The sequence below is a fragment of the Rhinolophus hipposideros genome, assembly GCF_964194185.1.
Source record: "Rhinolophus hipposideros genome assembly, chromosome: 2".
NCBI classification, from domain to species: Eukaryota; Metazoa; Chordata; class Mammalia; order Chiroptera; family Rhinolophidae; genus Rhinolophus; species Rhinolophus hipposideros.
This window is the reverse complement of record NC_138048.1, coordinates 76,279,016-76,285,044: the sequence shown is the minus strand read 5'-3', so window position 1 is coordinate 76,285,044 and position 6,029 is coordinate 76,279,016. Positions and strand designations below refer to the sequence as shown.

At 35.7% G+C, this 6,029-nt stretch overlaps 1 pseudogene across 1 annotated transcript; it reads left to right on the top strand.

Moving 5' to 3' along the window:
- The first annotated feature begins 1,250 nt into the window (after positions 1-1,250).
- On the top strand, positions 1,251-1,931 carry LOC308510171 (large ribosomal subunit protein uL11-like; annotated as a pseudogene). The gene is made up of 2 exons: positions 1,251-1,525; positions 1,610-1,931. The product of its transcript is annotated as a large ribosomal subunit protein uL11-like (transcript).
- Positions 1,932-6,029: the final 4,098 nt, after the last annotated feature.

Genomic DNA, 6,029 nt, shown 5'->3' with positions numbered 1-6,029 from the left:
TAGGCTGAAATACATTAGAACATTCAGCACATCCTATGGACATTACAGTTCAGTTTACTCCCGTTACTCATACTGGTTAAAATTAATGTGATTATTTAGAAATTTCAGGCTACGAAAGTCCAAATAGTTCCAACACTACAAGAGCCCTTAGCAGCTTCTTGAATGAAGTAATAAATGAGCTGCATATATCTCCTAGAAGTCTAAAACCTTCTGTTTGCTCCTGTGAAGGAACATTATGTTTCATCAAGAACATCGAAAAGAACACACTTGAATTCTAGAACAAACAGTTCATTTATCCATATTAAGCAGAATGCTTCATTTTGTTTAAAGCAGTTCACCAGATAACAAAACGGAAACTTTGAGAACCACGTTGCACCTCTTCACTCTTTTATATGACACTCATATGTGTCTCACATGAGCCCCCCATGGCCTTACTCCTGCAATAACCTCTCCATTTCAGGAAGTTCTATAGATGAACAAAAATGAGGTATATAAAAATCCATTATTAAAAAAATTAAAAAAATAAAAATTAAAAATTAAAAAAGCCATTATTTATTAAACACACACACAAATACACATACACACAAACACACATATTTTGGCGGTCAAATTTACAATAAAGTAAAACCATATGTCTTATAGATATAGCATGAAGAGTTTTAACAAATTTATACCCTCGACCAGCATTCATGCCAATCAAGATATAACTCCAAAAAGTTCCTTTAAACCTTTTTTAAGTTAATGTCAGCAATTCCTATGGCAATTATATTACCATCTCTCTCACCATAGATAATTATGCTTTATTTTTTTACTTCCTATAGGTAGAATATTATGTATGAAATCTTTTGTTACTGTCCTCTTTGCTCTACTTGATGTTTATAAGAGTCATCCATATATCAGTAGTTTCTTCATTTTTATTGCTGTGTAGTATGAATATTCAAAAATGTGTTTATTTACTTGTGATATTTGGCTATAGTGTTTTTGGTTATTATGAATGACGCTTCTATGAAATTTCTTATACATGTATTTTAATGGAAATATGTTTCCATTTTTCTTGGGTAAATAACTAGGAGTAAAATTGCTGAATTATAAAGTAAAGTTATGTTACATTTATAACAATCTGCCATACTCTGGTTCCAGCCATGATGGAGTAACAGGCTTACTTTATCTCCACAAATAATTAAAAACATGGGCATTTCACAGGAAATATTTTTTTTTTCTGGTTTCAGTCAACACCACCTGTCTCCACTATGCCGCCCAAGTTCGACCCAACAAGATCAAAGTCATATAACTGATGTGCACTCGTGGCGAAATAGGTGCCATGTCTGTCCTAGCCTTCAAGATCTGCCCACTGGGTATATATCCGAAATGAGTTGGTCATGACATTGCCAAGGCAACTGGTGCCTGGAAGAGTCTAAGGATTATAGTGGAACTGACTATTCAGAACAAACTGGCTTCAGTTGAGTTGGTACCGTCTCCCTCTTACCTGATCATCAAATTCCTCAAGGAACCACTCAAAACAAGGGCAAAAAAAAGAAATAAAATAAAAAGAAGGAAAGGAAAGGAAAGGAAAGGAAAGGAAAGGAAAGGAAAGGAAAGGAAAGGAAAGGAAAGGGAAAAGAAAAAACATTAAGCACAGTGGAAATATCACTTTTGATGAGATTGTCAACATTGCCCAACAGATGCATCATTGATCTTTGGCCAGCGAGTTCTATGAAACCATTAAAGAGATCCTAGGGAGTGCCCAGTCTGAGGACTGCAATGTTGATGGCCACTACCCTCATGACATCATAAATGACATTAAGAATGGTACAGTGGAATGCCTGCTACAAAAATTAACATTGCAAATAAAGAATAATTTGGCAGCCATAAAAACAAAACAAAACTACAGACAGCATAGGACTATGATCTCTGTTAAGATAAATAAATGAAGAAAACCACATAATTCTCTTCTGCCTGATAATGGCACATACTGAATCGTAGTTCAGGGATTCAGATCACTAGCAGAACATGGTAGTGTCCCTGATATGAGAATCCAGAAAGCAGAATTAAATCTGAGGTTCAGAGAAGTTGAGTCCTGGAAAGGAGGGAGCCAATCAGAAAACAATCTTCAGAAATCTGCATTGGAGGACCTTTGTGTCTTTGCTAAATACCAATCTGTGTATGTGTATAAGAAACTCCTTCAGGCATTATAATATACTACTGGAACTATCATATAGTAAACACGTTTAAAACGAATATTCATTATGAATCTCATAAAAGAATAGCCTGTGGAATCTTAATATAACCTAAATATTTACCCATCAATCAGCATATAATTGCAAAGATGGTTCACATTAATTTTAGTGCCTCAATGGCTTGGAAGCATTTACCTTTATAACTTCTTTCACTAGAGTGCACAATGTTGTCTGCCATGTTTGGCAGACATCTAATGTCATTATAACTCCACCATTTCCTTATTTTTCTCTTCCGATAGCACATATATACTTTCTACTTTTCCTTTCTGATTTCATCCCTCAAGGCATATTTATTATTCCTACTAACTAGTGCAAATAGAGATTTGGATTTTCCATCAACGCACCCATTCTGTTGATGGGGAATTTCTAAATCTCAGTTCAAATTTACCTGAAGCACTCTACGCTAAGGAGGCTGGAAAGGAAGTATCTCACTCCAGTCAATGAAGAGAGGCCGACCTGCAAGAGAAGCATTGAACGTGAACGCTGAGTGCTGTGATAGGAGCAGGGACAAGTAATGCAGACCACAAAACGGAGCTCTAAGTTCCCCTCAGAGGAGCCTATGAGAGCTTTAGTTAAAAAATGTATCATTGCTCTGTCTTGAAAAATTATAGTTTTTCACTTCAAGTAAACAAGTGGAGGGACATGAAAAATGTTATAGGGAAAAGAACAGTGTGGGTGAAGATACTAATATTTATATAACAAAAATAAAAACAAAAAGTCTTATATAGTTAGTGAATTAAAACATGCTCACTTGACTATATTTAAATTAGCAAGCGGGAGAAGAAGGCAAGAATTGAGAGACTTGAGTTAAGGTTGTAGCTAAGAATAAATTATCCGTAAAGAACTTCTATGCCATGTTAAGCAATCTGGATTAGACCTTGGATGGTACTTTGACTCGTTACATGTCGAAGCTGAAGAGTTAATGAGCTTCCCTTGAAGTGTTCAAATGTTTTTCCCCAGTACAAAGAGATTTGGATTTATCCTAATCTATGGGTGCATGCAGGAGTATTGTATCTTAAGGGATAACAATGCATATGGTGCTATAACTTTACTTTGAGATTTCAGCAATCCTCACAGGGAGGGATTGCTGCCCACATTCCTCCTGAACTTAGTATCATACTTCTACAGACTCTCCTCATCTCAAATGAATTAAAAGATCTGGCAAATGAAGGCCTTAAAAATTGCCCTTCCCAAAGCCAGGAAGCTTATAAACAAATGTAGCCTCTGCTGTTCCTGACAGCCTCTTCTGTACCTTGAGGTACAAAGCAAGATGGAGGTGAACATATTCAGTCCTGTTCTGGTTTGGGACTCATTCATTTAGATGCAGTTCAAGGACCATGCATCTTTTTTTATTATATGTTTGTACACATATGACAAAGCAGACTACTACTGACAAAAATAAGTAGCATAATTCTTTCTATAGTGTATGTAAATCAAGAGACTTTGTCATTCATTAACAATACTGTATTTAGAAAACAATTATATCAAATCCTTATTATGTCTATGCATATTCAAGGACTCTGAGGACAAAAGAGTTTAAAACACATAAAGGCGGGTAGATCTTTCCCCAGTGGTAAATGCACCAAAATCAAGGGAATCCCAGGGGTACTTTTAAAAGCATGTATTTCTGAGTTCCCCTTAGAAATACTGAATCAGAAACTTTGATGCTGTGACTCTTCACGATAGGTTGTGTCCCTAGATGATTTTGTGCATATTATAATTTGATAGCCCTAGGGGGTCAGGGAGGGATGTGTTACAAAGATAAATTTGGTTTCATTTCCATCTTTTATTATTACTATTAAGACAAAAAGAAATGAAGCTCTCAGAGACTGGTCAGCAAGGGAGAAATCATACATCCACCTAGGGTTCAGGCAGTCAGATAACTAACTTCATGAAACAAGTGGCCATGTGGTAAGATTTTAAGGGTAAATTTTATTCTAGGTAGAGGAAAGACATGCAGAGACATGTTATTATGAAAGCATGGAAAAGATTACGTAGAGATGAGGATAACAAATTGACTAAACTGTAGAGTGAAAAATATAATGGGAGGAAAAATAGATTACTTGGGACCATGATGCCAAGTTTGAATGACAAATGTATGTTTCCTATTACTGCTGTAACAGATTACTATAATTGCTGATATAAATAACTTATTTATTATATTTCTGGACATCAGAATTCCAAATTGTATTGGCAGAACAGCATTCTCTCTGGCAGCTGTAAGGAAGAATCTGTTTCCTTCCCTTTTCCAGCTTTTAGATGCTTCCTGCATGTGTTAGCTTCTGGCCCCATTCCAGCAAGAGCATTCCCACCTGTTTCGTTGACACATGTCCTCCAACTCTCACTCTTCTACATTTAAGGACACGTGATTACATGGGACCCTCTGCAAATATCCAGGAAAATCTCTCCATCTCAAGATCCTTGATCCCATCTGCAAACATACTTTTTTCATGTAAGGTAGCTAGTCACGGATTCTGGAGATTAAACTATGGACTTTTTCACGGTGGCTGGGGGGGAAGAAAAGGGGGAAGATTCTACCTAACACATCAAACTTTGAATTACATAATTACTTGGTGGATAGTGTGGGACCCTGAAAGTTGCTTTAGAGGAAACACCTCTTATCAGAACATTGGGTCTGTATATCACATTGTATGTTCACCACCCAAAGTCAGTTCTCTTTCCATGACCATATATTTGATCCCCTTTACCCTCATCTACCACCCCTCCCACCCTTATCCTCTGGTAACCACTAAACTAATATGAATATTGTACATGTGCCACAATTAATAAGCCAATATCATCAGTATAAAAAAAGAACATTGGGTCTGAATTATTTGATAAAAAATAATAAGTGGTTATACTTTAACTCAGTTATTTTGTGAACAAACTCTAGGTAATACATTATTCTTGGTGAAAATTAACATATCACGTTATTTGGGGAATCTTATTTATGTTATTTGTATTTTTGTGGGTCAGAAATATCAAATAACTAATATTAAAAGTGAAAAGTAAAACATCAGTACGAGATTGTTATAAATTTCGTATGTCATTTAGTGACAAATATGAAGATCCATTCTGTTTGTGGCCAGTTTAATCTTTTCTGGGGTTACATATACATGAGAAAATGGGCGTTAGCAGTTTTATGAGGTCACATGTCACTTGTGGAATAATGACTATGAATAAATATCCTCTCCACAGAATATGAATCATCCTCCTGTTCTGTGAAGGAACCCCTTTGGTACTGGGTAGGTACTTAACTACCTACCATTTCATTGCAGGACTCATTTTAAAAACACATTTTACAGTTTAACAGCCGCTTTATATTTTTATCCATTTTATATTACAAAGGGGATTAACTTTTTGCTACTTCTTTATAATGAATCTCTTGATATGATTGACACAGCAGTGTGATAAGTGAAATATAATATGGTCTACACACACCAGCTAGGACAATTAACGTAATAAGATTGCTATATCATTTGTTTGTAAGTGGAGTATTGTGTTACATATTAGAAACCTCACTTTATCTAATGGTGTGCTTGAAGATGGTGTCAAAGTGATTAGGTAGAGAAAAACAAGTTCTATGGCTATACAAGTTTAAAAGGATCGGTTTTCTCTACGAGAACTGTGTGAAATGCAGTAACAGCTACTGAGGTACCATTTTAGAAAGACCCTTGTCACTTATACAACCTGGGCTAAACTAGCTGATAATTACATTAGGACTTGAAGAAAAAGGTTATCACATACCAGCTAGAAAAGGGAGCTGAAAAAAATACAGAAGAATTATGGTGA